The sequence below is a fragment of the Mixophyes fleayi genome, chromosome 5, assembly GCF_038048845.1.
Source record: "Mixophyes fleayi isolate aMixFle1 chromosome 5, aMixFle1.hap1, whole genome shotgun sequence".
Taxonomy (NCBI): Eukaryota; Metazoa; Chordata; class Amphibia; order Anura; family Limnodynastidae; genus Mixophyes; species Mixophyes fleayi.
This window is the reverse complement of record NC_134406.1, coordinates 190,358,717-190,376,555: the sequence shown is the minus strand read 5'-3', so window position 1 is coordinate 190,376,555 and position 17,839 is coordinate 190,358,717.

Here is a 17,839-nt window from a genome sequence, read left to right as displayed (position 1 = left end):
GTGCAGTAGCGCTGTGCAGCCCAGATCCAGCTGTGCCATTTCCAATCCCTAGACCACCTGGGACCATGGAGAAAGAGCGTAGCGCTCCTCTCCCAACACCGACAGTTTATGATTTGGAAGGCAGAATGGAGTAGGGAAGGGAGCGTATGCACAAAGGCAATATACAGTAAGGGAGTGCTAAGTTCGAGCACACACACATTCGTCCAAGCCAGACTCTGGGCATCTCTGAGGTATGCGACTTTTAGCCCTATGACTTGCACCGGCTACTGTGCAGGTGAAAGTGATGACGGACATGTACGCATGTCAGAGCATGTGTTTGCAGTTAAGAGCAATTGTAAAAATGCATTGTATGTACAGTGGGCACTAAGAAAATCCTGATTTATGTATTTCATGTTTCTTTTTATTTATTTTAGGCTGTATATTTTGCATATCAAATCTTCCACACAAATATACAAAGTGTGTGTGTGTGTGTGTGTGTGTGTGGGGGGGGGGGGGGGTACAGAAATCACCCATCTTTTCTTGTATCTGGGTCTAACTGTGTGCCCAACAAATATCTGCAAGGCATTGTGGATAGTGGCCGGTGTGATGCCGTCAGTTACTAACAGCCAAGCTTCTAGAAAGATGACACTACAGAGAGCTTGAATTGAGTACATAGACTGAGGTACTGTTCTGCTAGTTACTGCATGTTTCTACACTTGCTATTTAAAATACTCATGTAAGGTGAGTATGACAACAGGAGCAGAGCAAAAGCCTACTTTCTATGTAACTCAGTACCTTGATGTACATGACAAGAGTGGCCTTGTTGTAGAAGTAACGGTAGCTAGGGACACAAAATCAAGGCTCAGTTCACAATATTTAATCACAGAATGTATAAGAATGTCTGTGCTTTCAAAACAGCTAAGGGCACCATTTCATTTGTGTTTTGACAGCTTCTCATTGGCAACAGTCCAGTTGTGGGTGCTTTGGCAAACTTTCGTCGGTTGAATACTTGTCGGATGGTGACTTGAGGATATGTAGGTGCTAATAGCAAAGAGTATGAAATGGACAGGTATAAGTTGCATTAATGGCATGGTTGCTGCCTTGAGTGGTGAAAGACTCTCAGGGGATGACATCATCAATTATTCTTCTTCCTTCCCATTAGCACCATATCTGTGTTTCTGGGGCTTCAGCCAGATAAGGAATATAAGAGGTGAGATAGCTGAGAACGTTGACGTGGCTGTATGCCTGCTACATGCACTCCAGTTTAGACGTTGCACCAAAGGGAACTATAGCCCTGCTCTAGGTGCCTCCACAATGTTGATGTATCCCCATTACTATCTTTTTTTTCCTACCGATAACAACATATTGACTCTCTTAACATCTGACCAATGTACCAAGATGACCAATGACCAAGTTTTCTTTTGAAACTTTACAACAAGGCCCATTATCATTACCAACTCTGCAGTTTTGCTCTGGAGTAAGCGATGATATGAACTAGTGGATTGCTGATACACAGTCTGATTTTTATGTTTTTATGGGTACAGAGAGTAAAATAAAACTATCACATCATTGAGCCCATGGGGTGGTATATGGCATTACGCCACAATGCAGTTGGCTGTTCTCATTAAATGTATTTAAGAACAGCAGCTCTAATGTACAATTTAAAATTAATAATTATCCCTTAAATAAATGTATTATCTATATATTTGTGTGATTAAATACTATGTTTATAGGTTAATTAATTTGCATAGAAAAAGTCAACAAAACATGCAAGTCTTATATTTCAAAAGAAAACATAAATCACATGCCCAATTTTACTAATAACCTTACTGAAAGAATACTGGGCTCTGTTGCAGCGATTGAAATTTTGATACATTATATATCTAATAGATGCTGGCATTCTATTAGCAAGTGTGTTAGCCTAATAAGTAATAAGATACACAAATCAAACTGTGCATTGCTTCATAAGCAATTTTCCACAGAATCTTATTAACCTCCACCTTATATTGTATGCAAAAGCGCAAGTAAAATTGATTATCAAATACCCTAGATTCCGCATTAAGAACAGTGAGGAAAATGCACACACAGTAAAATGTTTTGGAGAAGAATGGATAACTGTGAATTTCTAACACACAGAAAGTTTTATTTACCTAGTTAATATAAAAGTTATTCATCCTTGTAAAAGGTTAAATATTAATTTGCAATAGCTGATCATTTTCTTTAAATATCATAATTTACTGCACTTACACACTTTTCATATAGAAATTTGTTTTTATTTTCCACCCTTGACTATAACTATTTTGTAAGTTTATATCAATTAATAATATTTATATTGCTGTTCTCTATTAAATATATATAATCTGGGGCAGCACGGTCGCTTAGTGGTTAGCACTTTTGTCTCACAGCACTGGGGTCATGAATTCAATTCCCGACCATGGCCTTATCTGTGTGGAGTTTGTATGTTCTTCAAGTGTTTGTGTGGGTTTCCTCCGGGTGCTCTGGTTTCCTCCCACACTTCAAAAACATACAAGTAGGTTAATTGGCTGCTATCAAATTAACCCTACTCTTTTGAGCGCTTGTTGGTAGGGGTGCCGAGAGGAGGAGAGGGGCAGGTACAAAAGGACCCGGGCTTGCATGGGCCCCTGGTTTGTCTGTCTAGTGGGAGAAGCCACCAACCTAGTGCGGCCATGCCCCCTTCAGCAGCTATGGAAGAGGCCCCAAGAAGTTGCTGTACGGTACCCTGGAATTCTTCTTGGTGGCCCTGCTTGTTAGAAAGAGATACAATGACATATGGAGGAAGCCACATTGGAGTATATGGCAGCAGATGTATTCTGAACATTTATATTACATACATATTGCACAATGTACAATGTAAAAAGGTGATTTTAGGGTTTTCTTGCACACAACCCGTTCTCCCTACCATGTCTGTGTATGTTAGTGAATTTAGACTGTAAGTGTTCTGAAAGTTACTGCAATCCATTCATAACTTTTTACAAATTGAGATGGATTATGTTGCGTTTGTCAATGGTAGGGGCACCATGGTGGGTTGGGTACGAAGTAATGATAGTCATAATTCAGACAATACTTACCGTGACGTGTTCAGACCGAAGGGCTCCTTCCCCGACCAGGCTCCAGGACGACTGCTGTGTAAACCGAGTGGAAGTCATCGCAATGTACTTTACAAAGCCTTGTACATTGTCCATGGCCGCATACTTACAGTACCCCCTTCACAGAACCGATTACAGCATTACGGTTATCGGTGACGTCATGAGCTGCCGCCGACTTCTTCACTGATCGTGATGACTTCCACTCGGTTTACACAGCAGTCGTCATGGAGCCTGGTCAAGGAAGGAGCCCTTCCGTCTGAACACGTCACGGTAAGTATTGTCGGGGTAGTCAGCATCGATATGCTGTCTACCCCGACCATGGTAGGGAGAACGGGTTGTGTGCAAGAAAACCCTAAAATCACCTTTTTACATTGTACATTGTGCAATATGTATGTAATATAAATGTTCAGAATACATCTGCTGCCATATACTTTAATGTGGCTTCCTCCATATGTCATTGTATCTCTTTCTAACAAGCAGGGCCACCAAGAAGAATTCCAGGGTACCGTACAGCAACTTTTTGGGGCCTCTTCCATAGCTGCTGAAGGGGGCATGGCCGCACTAGGTTGGTGGCTTCTCCCACTAGACAGACAAACCAGGGGCCCAGGCAAGCCCGGGTCCTTTTGTACCTGCCCCTCTCCTCCTCTCGGCACCCCTGCCAACAAGCACTCAAAAAGCACAGTTCAGAGATAGCATGGTATGTTGTTTAGTCCAACTCAGTACTAAAATTAAACATTTTTGGATATAGCACATGCTGTTTTTTATGTTCTTCTCCTGGCAAAGAGTATAGTGCGCAAATCACTTTATAAAAGAATTATGTATTTTCACACAGGTGACAAGTTCTGTTTAAATTTGAAAAGTTGTCCCTTTAAGAGATTACTTGAAAAATAGAGGGGGATGTTGTCAAATTTTGTAGATCTTTAATTTTTATATTAGAGTGTGTAGTAAAAACATGGTGTAAGTCATTCAGTCCGTTTCTTTTTTAATAAGTTATATAGGCCAAAGGAACACTGCTAGACATGACTTTGTACCATTGCACCCAAAGCACATAGGCAGAATTTACAAAAGGGTTGCAATACTATTTAATATGGCAAACTGAATTTAAACACTTTGCAAGCAGGGTTTGCTTAATGGGTCTGGTCACAATAAGCTAATACACTCATAGTGCCCCCTCGCCTTCCACGCCAGACAGTAAAAAGGAACCCGCTCTTAATGTAAAATCTGGTTTCCTTCACCCCCACCAGTGTTTATGTTCCTGTGTTTTGGAAACTCAGCTCCATTTGGACTTTTATAAGGATCAAGGCAATCTTCGTTTTCATTAAAATCAGAACTGTATAGCAGAACGGAGGCATAAAGGAGCGCTACTGATGGTGAAAGTGGAGTATTAGGGGGCTGTCATGTCTGCCCCATCACTATCGGTGTCTCTCCTATTTGCTTATCCTCAAGTGCCCCCCCAAGGGTGTCTTCAGCCTTTACCATGGAAATAAACCTTACTACGTTTTTCTTTCATGTTTTCTTTTTTTTTTTGGAAAACAACTATTCTCTGCTATTTTAAAATGAATTTCAGTTTATATCTCTCCCAGTCACAATTTTGCACTACCCAACATTTTACATCCCCCTAAAGTCTAGCGCCCCAGGCTGAAGCCTTGTGAGCCTATTGGATAATCAGACCTTGTTTGTAAGTATGCACATATTCATACACAGGACACTTAAGCTCCTACAAGAAGGTAAATCATGCATGCCAACTCTCCCGGAATGTCCAGGAGACTCCCGAATTCCGGGTATGTCTCCTGGGAGAGTTGGTAATTCTCCCGCATCTGCCGGCATGGAGGGGTGTATGGGCGGAAGGGGGAGGCCCGTCGCAATTTGCGTCATTTTGCCCCGCCCCTAGAGACGTAATGCCTGCTTTGGGTCTTTTTACCAAAAAGACCCCAAACAGGCATACATCACTGGGGGTGGGGCCAAAATGGCGCGAATCACGAAGCCACGCCCCTTCTGCCTTCCATTCACACCCCTCTTTAGTGATCTCCCGGAGGGAGCCTGTCAAAAGTAGGTAAGTATGAGGTAAATATATTTTTGTTATTCACACTTAACGTTAATAAAAAACAACAATACATTATAAAGGTTTTATCCCAAATGTACTGTAGAAAACTTTCACCCATTAAGTTTAATTCTACAGAGAACAACCAGTAATCGTTTTAAAATGGAAGTCATGAAGCAGCAAATCCTGTTTCGCTAATGCATAGTCCATAACATGTGCAGCAAGAGAGCAAAACCTGTACTGAATCTCTCGTTCACATTTTTCTTGCTGAAATATAGCTGTATTAAATTTGCACACAAAATTTTCCTAATACAGTTTTTCATGAAACTTGCCTTGAGCAACAGATGCATGATTGTTCAATGAGGGTTGTGCCTCATTTGTTCCTGTACATTGTGCCTAATTAATGCTAACTTGTCTGTACATAAAAAGTACAATAAGCTGTCCTTTCCAATTTAATTCTGACAGTTTAATCGAATCTGTTTTCTTTAAAAAATAATTAGATCATTTACACTTCATTAACATGTAATGTAATGTTGAGACATTCATCATAATGATTTCTTATTTTTCTTCTGCAATATTATCTCCTCTAATGAAACTGTTAACACCAGGAATGGTTTAATTAGCTCTATCATATCATTGACAATGTCTGCAGGGGCAAGGGTTTTTAGAATTTAAATTGAATTTTGTCAACAAGGTACACATAATGTGAATCTTAATACAGAATATAGAAATTCTGGTACAATAGCTTGTTTTTTTAAACTAATTTAATACTCATATATATATATTTGATATCCACTGACAACAAAAATGTGCATAATTTTAAATATAGCCTCAGACAATTTTTTTTTTTTATTGTTGCACAAAATTTTATATGTTGGCTGCTTTTAGTTGTTCACTCCTTCATGGTATAACTGCATTTGTTATTTCCAAAGCTTATTTTTGTTTCATTAGCTTGTCACTTTTCTGTATGCTATCTAACAGTGGGTAGCTCTGTTACTAATTAGCTGATAGTGTTAGAGTTATTAAAATGACACAATATGTTTCAGAATTCTTTAGATTTTGCACATTTTGATATCTGTGAACCAAATCACAAATTTTAGAAAAAATTTCAGTAAAGTTTGTCTTAAAAAATAAAACGCTTTCAATAAAGTTCTCCTCACGAGCACCATTTGCCATTTAATTGCAGACTACTGATAGACACAGTGAAGCTTTGTGCTGCATAATTAGGTAGTGCTACCACTGCCATTGACAGCCTGGCTGTAAGCAACTTGCAACCTTTCATTAGACTTCTCTGTAGTACATTTGTACTAAACAATAGGATCCCACTGCCATTGCTGCACTATGAAAACATATTTGGTTTTTTATCAAAGGCCATAGCAGTTGGCCAACATTGAAGTCAAATACGTCTGAACACAAGTAATTGTAGTCCACAAAATGACCTGGTCCATTTTGATACATGTCCCCTAAACACCCTTTGAGAGAAGAGTTTTCTTACTTTCAAGTGACAAATATTTGAATGTCTTCATTTGCTATATGGTTTACATGAATATATTTATGTTCATGCATTATGTGCACCTAGATGATGCAAGGACCTTGAAATTATTTGGCAAAGCATTGTCACCTGAAATACAATGTAAATTTTAGGTCTATATGTGTGTTTAAGAGCCTCTTCTGTCTAATTATATAGTGCAGTGGAATATGTCAGCATTACATAAATGAACCGGTTGAAGATCAGTCAATATATTTCTACATTACATAGTTCTGCATTTCTTCCTATTCAATGAAGACATTAGTTGGACCTGAGCGTTCTCCTGATGCTTAAATCCAGCTGTCACTGTAGAGTCTTCTCAATAACATAGTCTGGCTAAATAAAGCAGGAGATTTTGGAGAAAGAGACCTGGCTGCTCTTTTAGAAGCACTGTAGACCTGCATGCACCGATATTCCAAACTAGGAATACAGAGAGAAATATCAGCTTGAAATTTGAAGAACTCAACCTTTAAAAACATATAACATCCAAATAATGGGTTTTTTTAAGATTCAATATTGCGACTGCATAATTTAAAAAGTCCAGTAGGTCAATAACTGAATGTCAATGTTATTAAATACTTACATTTTGGGGTCCCCTTGGCTATTCACTGTGATTGGCTCCATCTTGCATGTATAATAACTCATATAATCCCGCTGTCCCACTGTGTCTAGACCTTCCCCTGCAGATGTAATTTGCGCATTACCACTATCAGTGTTCTTGCGCTACCAAAAAATCAGAGTGCTTCTCCAGGCTGACTGAAGCACAGCTGTTCTTGCAAGGGAACAGCTGTGCTTTGCACATGTATCAATGTCAATCATTATGATGCAGACAGCTGGGGATTGAGTTACCACCTGGGTCAGTATAGATACTAGTTGGTAGGTGGAGCAGAGAGAGGAGCAAAACAAAAATTGTAAAATATAAAACAAATTATAATAATGGTTTGTATTCGTATTTTATTAATTTGATCATTCGAAATATATGACTTATTTAAGGTTTTTGACTGATAGTTCTATATCTCTATGTATATGTAAGTATTTAAATATAGATACTGACTTGTGTTTGTAAATTGCACATCCTAATAATCATGGTCCTGATTCATTAAGGATCTTAACTTAAGAAACTTCTTATTTCAGTCTCCTCGACAAAACCATGTTACAATGCAAGGGGTGCAAATTACTTTTCTGTTTTGCACATAAGTTAAATACTGACTGTTTTTTCATGTAGCACACAAATATCAACTTTAAATTTCAGCGTACAAATAATCTATCAAGTATTTGTGTGTTACATGAAAAAACAGTCAGTATTTAACTTATGTGCAAATCAGAATACTAATTTGCACCCTTTGCATTGTAACATAGTTTTGTCAAGGAGACTTAAATAAGAAGTTTCTTAAGTTAAGATCCTTAATGAATCAGGATTTTATTTTTTTAAAAGAAGTGTTTGCTTTACAAATTATTTAAAAGAAGACAAAGCATTTCTACAAGGCCCCATTATGCTAACGCAGGTTCCGTTTTGTTGAACGATTTTAAATTATCATCTTGCCAACAGGTTTTTGCAGAGGTAGTACTTAAAGCATCATTATTTTTAAGCTATAATTGTATTCATTTCTCTTTATTTATGTAATGTCACTGCCAGCTGTGGAAAGACTATCTGACCCTTGCTGATAAAATTGATATAATTCAGGGACCCATGAATCCCAGAGGCCTTTACTGTGTGAAGCAGAGGTTTTCTGGTTTCGTCTAATACATTTAAATATACCAAACTAAAATCTATGAGCTCCTTATTAGATCAAGATCAAAGTATAACCTTTGTTACCAGCCTATTATATTTTCTAATTTTTCATCCTAAGAAAATGTAACACTGCTTTGACCCTTAAATTATATATTGATACAGTGTCCTGCATAACCTGTATAATGAAATAAGATGATTTGAACAATATTGATTCTACTTTCAGCATTCTATTAAGGTGATTTTAAATTGCCGTTTTAGTATCCACAATAGTTGAAATGTAAACTGTTTTTATTTTATACTAATAAGTGCAATGGCTATTGTACAATACAACAAAATACAATATAGATAAGGTATCAAAATGATTTTAGAGAAATGTGACTTTATATGGACTATATAAAATACAACCAATGCAAAAGAGAGTATACATAAAATAGGGAGATACAAGGAAGACAAAAAAATGCAGGCATGAAAACAAAGGGGTATGAGGGGAGGCGCTGTTCATAACAGACCTTACAATATGGTGGGGGAAAAAGGGCGTAGCTGAGACAAGAGGAGTGAATGTGGCTCACAGTGGACATTGGGACAGTAGTGCGGATGTACCAGTAGTAATGTATGGAATACAGTAGGCCCTAAGATAGAAATAGAGAAGGAGTGCAAATGACTGTAGCGATGTTATAGTAAAAATGACATACACAAAGTGGCAATGTTTATACTTCTTTGCGGGTTTGAGCGATCCAGCATGTGTGTCCGAAATTCCTCTCCCTTACTCTCACTAGTGCTTACCCTACTCCTTGGTGACTCCGTGAGACCAGAGGTGAAGAAGCCAGTTCCTTTTACTATGGTGCGCACTCCAATTGGATTGAGTGAAGCTGAACCTGAAAGCAGACACAGGCTAATACAGAACAGGAACCAGGACACTACAGCTAGAAGCAAAAGGCTATCACGGGGCAGTGATAGCCTTTTGCCTCTAGCATGCCCATCTCTGCCCCCTGCCTCCTTCACCTTTATCCCCCCATACATAATGACATCTCCTCCCTAAGGCAATCTCTTTCCTCACCACACCTACAACTCCAAAAACCCTGCCACCCTTGCCACTTTTACTCCTGTCATGACACCTAGGTCCTCTCCCTCCTTTTCTCCTCTTCCCCCTCAGCATTTAACTTTGACCCTATTCGGGCCAATTACCTCCATTCTCTGCCCACTGACACTTACTGCCATGTGGCCCACCTCTTCAACCTGTCCCTCTTTACTGGTCTTTTCCCTTTCAACTTCAAGCAGGCACTCAAAACTTGTCAAGAAACCATCTCTTGATTGCTGCCGCTCTCTCCAGCTATCTATCCCCCTACTCCGCTTGCTTTCTAAACTTCTTGCTTGAACTCCTAGTCAACAAGAATTTTCCCTCCACCAAGACTGCCCTCCATCAAGAAGACATATGATCTACTCTTGACTAAGTCAAAGGGCTACTTCTTCCTGCTCCAACTCCTTGACCTCTCTGTTTCTTTCAAAACAGTCCTTTACCCTCTTCTCCTTGACACCCTTTACTCCCTTGGCCTTTGCATTATTGTCTACTCCTGGATTACCTCTTACCTTTCTGATAGCTCCATCAGTGTTTCTTCTTATGGTATTCATCCCCCTTCTCTTCCTCTATCTCCCGGGGTCCCCTAAGGCGCTGTACTTGACCCATTGCTTTTCTTTCTTTACACCTTCTCTTGTTGGCCTTCTGTTTGACCTCTATGCTAGTGACACTCTAGTATGCCTTTCCTCCACTGAACCTTCCCCTTATTTCCTCTCTCGCATGTCTGACTGCCTCTCCGCCATGTTCAATTGGATGGCTGAATCGCCCAATGTCCCTTTCCCTTTCTCCACAATTCATAACATCACCCTCTCTCCCATTCCCCATGCATGCTGCTTAATGGTCATCATTGACTCTGTCCTCAACCTCCCTCTACAATTCAGTCCCTTGCATAATTTTGTTACCTTCACCTTCACAACATTGCCAAGATTCATGTCTCCTGTCCTCATGCCTTATTCTAAATGTAAAGGGTTCTTTACATTCTGCTCTACGTCTTCTGATTTAATTGCTATATTTTTCTACCATGTTTTTGTATGATGCAATTTGCAAAGTTATATTTTTTGTATTGTTGCGTGTACAGTGATGTAGAATATGTGGTGCCTCATAAATAAACATCGATGTTGATGATTAATATATGTTTGCAGTGCTATAATTGTTTATTATTTATTATACCTGTATAGCATAAACATTTCTCAAATCCATTTGTTTTTAAGTTTTAATGCAAAGTTCAACTGGTCATGTTAAAAAATGTTTGTAGGTTAGTTAATGTGGTGCTAGTAAACAACTATACAACTGTCACTAGTGTCACATCAGAGTTTAGACAAATATAACACACTTGTGCCACTAACGAATATAGAATATTGAATTTGGATCAAAACTAAAAGTGCATCAATTTTTATGATTTTACAAACCAGGACCAAGTGGAATGTTCTTTTATTTTATTATCTTCAAAACGAACTGACTGCTTGAGATCATTTTTCTTTTGCTTATGTGTCTACCTTTTACAATTGTAAAGTGGTCCTTAAGCACTAATGACTAGTAGACTTTCAAGCATCCATAAATCTTCTAGTCTCATCTTGTACATCATAAGTAACCACTTATCCAGGAAAGAAGCAACTTAAAATACAGATCTTTACTTAAAGATCCTATCATACATCAAAGAGACTTATAAAACAAGAGCTCCGACATAAAAAAAATCTTGATTTTAAAAATTGTGTTTATTTATATTTTTATTGCAACGGCCAATGGACTAGATTTCAAAAGAATAACACATGAACATGTAAATGTCATTACATTCTGCATGTGATTGCTTTCAAGTTACAATCTCACTTGCATAAAACAAAGCCTTGCAAATAGCTGAGAGCTTCTGAAGTAGATTGCGGGATTCTAGAAATAAAGAAGAAAATAGTACATAACAATAACGAAGCTCTATTGCTCAGCCATTGGATGCCAGCCCAATAAGTTCTTAACATCCTCTAACCAAATACGTCTTACAAACACAATACACAATACACAAGTGTTACTAAGCACATTCACCAATGTTTATTAATGCATTATTTCTGCACTGTAATTAAAGCTAAAATAATGAATTATCTTTTTTGAAAGTCTCTGGTGTTAGGGTATTGGTGAGGACTGGGCACAAACCTTCTCAGGGGGTCATTGTGGGTTAAATAAAGGGGGGCACACCAATTGTAAGTGTCATGTGATACAAGTCAGTGAGTGAATCAGATGTTAACTGTAAAGTCAGCAACAAAGTCTATACAAGACTTGTCAGTGTTCTTTAATGATGCTTTACAGGAGATGATGGAATGTGTTTCACATGAATGCAGGTTCTGTTAAAACAATATTGCTGCACTTGTGCTTGGTCAGTGGTCAGTCCCTTAATAATCCATCCATATAATGTTTTATTTTACTCTGCCCAAATAAATTTCATATACTTTTTCCAAACAGTTTATTTTGATAGCATATTGGAATATGGCACGTGTATGGCAGTTGGAAATAGCTACACCTTGAATCAGCTCTGTGCTCAACCGTTCACATAGGTTGTGATCCAGTGCCAGAGTATTGGATTACATCCTGTGTCCTACTAATTCCTTACACCTCTGGTTACTTTCTATATTTGACTTCCTGTTGCTGACTTTACCTGTTTTGGAATATCCTTTGCCTCACAATTTGGTTTCATTTGGATCTCCTGGTTTGACCTTGGCTATCCTGACTATTCTTCTGCTTCACGTATTGACTTTGTCTGAATCTGCTGGTTCTGAACTGGCTTGGTTTCATCTACCTCACTAGGGACTGGCTACAACCAAACCTACTTGTGGAGGTCCCTGGTGATTACTGGAGGCACGTTAGACTCCGTGCCTTTTTGCTCAGTAGCATCAACTACTAGCAGGAATACATCCATTCTCTCCTGTCTGACCAATTCATTTAGGGGGTGAGCCCAATATTATAAAAAGTAGGACTTGGAAATCAGCAAAAAAAAATTCACTAGTTTAAGACACTCAAGATCCGATCTGTGGTGATTTTAAGTTTTTAATGAAGTGGTCAATTCATTTGTTAGCAATTTGATTATGCTCAATATTGAAATCATACTAATATGTCATTATTATAATTGCAATGGAAGCTTTCAACACTCAGCCAAATCATACAGTTCAGAATCACCCACTCAACTAAAGCTTTCCGAATATCTATTAATGGAATAAAAATCAGAATCGTTTTTAATAAACCTGACACCAACAGCAAATTATTCATTTGAATGTGCCCTTTTGTTTTTATGAGTTTTCTATATGTAGTGCATATATTGAAATGAATGAGAGCTCCCCTGGATACATATAGTAAAGAACCATACTTTATCATTATACCTTTTATTTGGAAATTATAACCACCTTGAACAATTTGGAATATTGAATGATCAGAGATTGCTTTATTAAAAGAAAATCAATAAAGTCATCATAGAGCAATATAACATACATGCCTCATGTTATTAAAATAGCTCTATTCCAGACACTACAATGCAGGGGTTATATACCTTAGCAAAAAATATATTGATATGAGTAGCACATATAATAAAATAAGCGTGCACAATCGAAGCAAAGTAGTATCATTATAAAAACAAAATAGATATATAGAGAGCTAAATACCTGTGTATTATCTACTTCTTACATATTGCAGACACTTTGAACATTTAGTATACATAGCATCTGTTCTCTTGAGAAACAAGGTCAAACTACTGTATGACTCTGTCTTTGTTACCTATAGTCATAAACATCTATCTATTCTACCCTAATAATACAAAGTATGTGTTCAATTTATCCTATCCAATGAATTAACCCTTACCATTTAATTGACCCGCACCCTTTTAACCCAACAAAACCTTTAACAATTTATTAGATATTATGGTGGGGAAAAAAGTTTAGATGTCATTTCCCACTGGACAGAACTTTAAAGTTTAATAATAAATGATACAGTTATATTTGCTTATATTAAATACTAACTATTTTATAAGAATACAAGTTATAAAAAATAATTTTTAGATGTTTCACAATTTTTTATTAACTGTAAACAAATGACAATGTAGGATTTGTTCCAGGCTGCATACTCATGACTACGAAAATAGCTGCATGGCTCTTTAACATACACTGTTAAATCCTGCGCATTGATTCTATGTTTGATGTGAAAAGAAATTAAAGCTCTGGTCTCATTAGATAACCAGTTCTGGTTAAAGATCACAGGGATACTCTCTCTCCATTTGTATGACACTGAATGGTCACAGCAGGCAGTTGCTTTCACACAATTGATTTCAAGCAGAGTTTTGTCTGATAGATGCTTCAAGATTATGACAAGAAAGCATTTTATAATCCTCCTGCCAATGCAGTTATGTTTAACAGACATTCAACTCTTATCGCTGATTGATAACACTTAACTCAAAACATATTTAAGCTTCAGAATGTCAATATTTTGCCGCCAAGTGAAGGTGACCCTTGCACCTCTTGTTTGTTAAATGCGCACAGTAGTTTGCTGGTAAATTTGTAAGGGTGGTTATTATGTGGGCAGGCTGTTATGGATTTACTATCTTAGCCTGAAGTGTTTGCTGCTGATTATGTGATTAAATCAATAATAATTTCTGTTGGACCCTGCGCTTCTTGATTCATCTTCTTTTCCATGCTGTGGAGCAAAACAATGAGCTCTAGTATTTGAGCCTTAAGTGCTTTGTTGTGAAAGAAATGCCAATGGTAAGGCAGGTGGTTCCTAAATAATTTCACAGAGCAAAATGTTATAGCAGCACTATTGGTTCACCGAAACTAGTAGCAGGGTGGATGTACGCAGGACAGATGCACAGTAATTCATTATTCTTCCAATTATCCTATCTTAACTGAAGAACATTGAAGCTTGCCCAAGTGACTTGATCATGTATTAAACAGTTATTATTTTATTACAATGGGTCACATCAACATTTAAACAGACGTGCAGATTACTTTCCTAGCATAAGACGAGTTCACACTAATTTTACATTGCACAATTTCTTTTATTCCACCCCAAGAAAATGATAATTAGATGGTTTGCATATTATTGTTACAAAATTTTCTCTTGCTTTATAGGGGGAAAAGTATGCATAAAGTACATTTCAGCTGATATTAATGAGGTGTGGTCTATCTCCCTTCCCAATTCATTACCATAGAACTTGGCAGGCATCCAGGGCCATTGTTTATTTTTTACTTTGTTGCAACAAAGTTGCTGTACTCTGTAAACCAGTTAACCTTTAGTGGCGAAAATAAATGTTTAAATGTTCTGTCTTTCAGTGGCGAGACAAATAGCAATGTTTGCAAATAAATTAATTATTAATTGATTAGAGATGAGCAAAATGAGTGGACATCTCTAATACAATCTGTTGAACCTTTTATATGGCAAAAAAACACTTTTGTACCTATTTTTTGTCCTCCAGCAAGTTGTTTCCTACACATTTCCCTTCAATTTCCAGACATTTCCTACGTGCCCTTCTCCGAGTTTTTTTGTAGACATTCAGCTCTCCAGTTTTGTTTCTCCGTCTTTTTTCTACTCTTTCACACATGCTCATTAAAACATACGCAAGGCATAGCAATAATTCCTTTGAGCACAATAAAAAAGCAATAAAATATATTTTTCATGGGTTTCAGTAGCTTGCTGACTACTAAGCAGCATCAATTCCTAAAAAAAATAACATAACAAAAGATCCAGAAGAATTAAAACATAAGAAAAAGAGTCAGATTACAATTATTAATTTAATAATTTCATCCATATTGTAGGAATCATCAGGACTCAGAGGGTGGGACTTCCTTAATCCCTCTTTTGCAAATACCTTATGGCTGAAAGGCCTTTACCTTTCATGCAACGTCTGTGCAGTTAGTGAACGCAGCAGGAAAATCTGGGACAATTCAGTGTCCCAGCAGAACACATGGGGACACCAGCAGATCTAATAAAATGGGAACATCTGGTCACATTTTCCTATATGGGTGTGCAAAACTTTCTAGTATGTTAATTAGACTGTGCTGGAAAACTGATCGAAACTCAGGCAGTTTAGCAGTTTTAGTATAGTAATTTGCTATGTAATATTTGAAAGACTATAAGTGTTGTAAGCCCTGATGGACAACAACTGTGCCAATCAATTATCTTATACTACAAATAGCCATGCTGAGCTGTCTTAATTGTTAAGATAGTAGGAACTTTATATTATACCAATATGTCTTCTCACCAGGGTGGTAGTAGTGAACTTGCCAAGAGAAACCATATTTGAGAAGTTTGCTATTGATGAATCATGTTTATCTCTGTGAATTGCTAATCAAGTCTGGAGTGAGAGAATCAATATCTGATACAGCGGCTAATATTTTGCTCAAATTATTCTCAGATTGTGGGTCTATCAATTTCTAACATGAATAACATTCCCGGCAGCCTGAAACGAAGCAGCTGAACTAAAATCGTAAAACCTGCTAACAAATTGTATAGCTCATACCTTAAATTTGACAATACTGAGGGTCTGCGAAGTAGCAAATAGAATACACTGAAGTACAATATTGTCTAATGTCATCAGACAGAAATTGTGATGTAGTACTTTCTGAAGGAGCAATAACCATAAAACTATATCATAGCTAATTGGCACTAGGCAACACAGTTATCAAATAAATTAATAAATAAATGTCAATTTATATATTCAATATGCCCCTTACAGTGTATGCTACGTATCCCATGCCAGCAATGTTTACATTTTTAACCTGTCTCCTTCCTTTCTTACATGATTTCCTCCTTTGTGCCACTGATAGTTATATGCAGAGGAGAAGACAGAGAGGAGTGAAACTTCAGAAGTAACATGTATGGTGCAGGAAGTGGGTTCATAGTTACCTTAAGGATGAAAGAGAATTGTGAAAGACATTCTGCACAGCATGCATAGTAGTCTCTTATTAGAAATTGTATTGCCCATTCAGGTCTCATTTAGAAGATTTGTGCAAATTTCAACTGTTTGTATCTCCTATTTTCACACTTTACGATTATTATTATTATTATTATTATTATTATTATTATTCATTAGTTACATTATGTAAGTACTGATCATATATACAATAATGGACTTATGGTCTATGTATCATTCTAGGGCTACATGCTATAAAATGAGTGTTATATACTTCGCACTGAACCTGTACAATGAATATTGAGGTAATACATCCATATACCTTGGACACTTGGATACTAAATACTGGATGCTATATACCTTGGATACAGTCAACAATGAGTCTCTGTACTAAACACTGTTACTGTATACTAGACATTGGGGAATGTATACACTTTGGTATTCATGTGGTTGCATAGCTAACACGGGGATATAGTCTATGTTTGACATTGTTACACATACTATAAGTGTAATGTGCCTGTACATGTCATTACGTTGTTGCAGTTTACCATTGTATATAGACTAAATTCCAGCAAATGAAAGCATTTCAGAACCAAAAGCTTTCAGCCTTTGAATGATCAGGCCAATTTTTAAATATTTTCTTTTCACAAGAGAATTGTATATTATTGCCTTTTGGTAGCATTTTAGAATAAATAATATTTTGGGGGGTTTTTTTGTGCATTTTGTAGGACAGATTTGAGTGAAATAAATAATTCTGAATCCTTAATGGAGGTGATCATCAGGACTGCCTTTAATTCAAATAAGATTTTTTTTTGTCATTCCCTTTTCTTCGATACATTGGTTTACAGTGTCCCCACTTATTTTGGTATATTTTGCTTCACATATGGCTTATTGGGGTTGGGTACACTTCAGCGATTATGAGAAATTCAACACAGAGAAGACCTACAAAAATAAAATGACTGGAATCTATATAGACTTACCGGAAAACCGACTCTGCAGATATCCGATGGCAGCAGAAGGCTGACAGGACCTCCTTCCGAATGGACAGCTCTCCGGCAGTAGTGTCTGACGTCAATGTGACCTGCATGAATTTTAATTTAAAGCGGCAATGTCGGGATCCCTGCAGGTTAAGTCGGGATCCCACAGGTTAAGTATTTAAACACTTAACCTGCAGGGTTCCGACATTGCCACTTTAAATTAAAATTCATGCAAGTTGCACTGTCGTCAGACACTACTGCCGGAGAGCTGTCCATTCGGAAGGAGGTCCTGTCAGCCTTCTGCTGCCATCGGATGTCTGCAGAGTCAGTTTTCAGGTAAGTCTGTGTTTATTCCAGTCGTTTCTTCCTCAAATCGGTTTTTTTAGGTCTTCTCTGTATCGGATTTCTTGTCATCATTGAAGCGATTACCACCGGCTTATTGCACTTGTATGGCTTATAGGGCTTTCATGCAATACACTGTTTTCCACCATTTCGGAAGTGTGAATGTTTCTGGTAATGTTGC